The following is a 486-nucleotide window of genomic DNA, read 5'->3' on the forward strand; positions in this document are numbered from 1 at the left end:
TTTTTTTCAAGCGGAGCAGCTTGTAATAGACAATTCTCTTCCAATCCTATCAAACACTCTATAAACCTTGTTTGTCAGTCACGAAAGTCGTTTATGGAGAGTAACTTAACTGTGATCATGACTGCTTGCGTTGAATATTCTCGTATTTAATCAGTTTTTCAACCTCCATAAAGTTTCGCTTCAAAAATGGCTCGATTGTGAAGCGTTTTATCAGCGTTTCACTAATGCTTATTCGGTCAATGAAATTTTTTTATTATAACTTATGTGATATCCAAACATTGAACGTTTTTAAGTTACCTGGACAATATCTACTTTATTAAAATTAGATATTAATTTTCAATAAAGAAAATGTTCGTTCAAAAATATATCAATGAAAATTGCAGATACTTTTTATATCATCCGACACAACACAAATTTATAATTGCAGTTTTAAAAAATTTCAGATGACATTATTTCAGTATTAATTACAAATCTTTTGCAGAAGAT

This window comes from Teleopsis dalmanni, chromosome 2 (assembly GCF_002237135.1).
Source record: "Teleopsis dalmanni isolate 2A chromosome 2, ASM223713v2, whole genome shotgun sequence".
Classification (NCBI taxonomy): domain Eukaryota; kingdom Metazoa; phylum Arthropoda; class Insecta; order Diptera; family Diopsidae; genus Teleopsis; species Teleopsis dalmanni.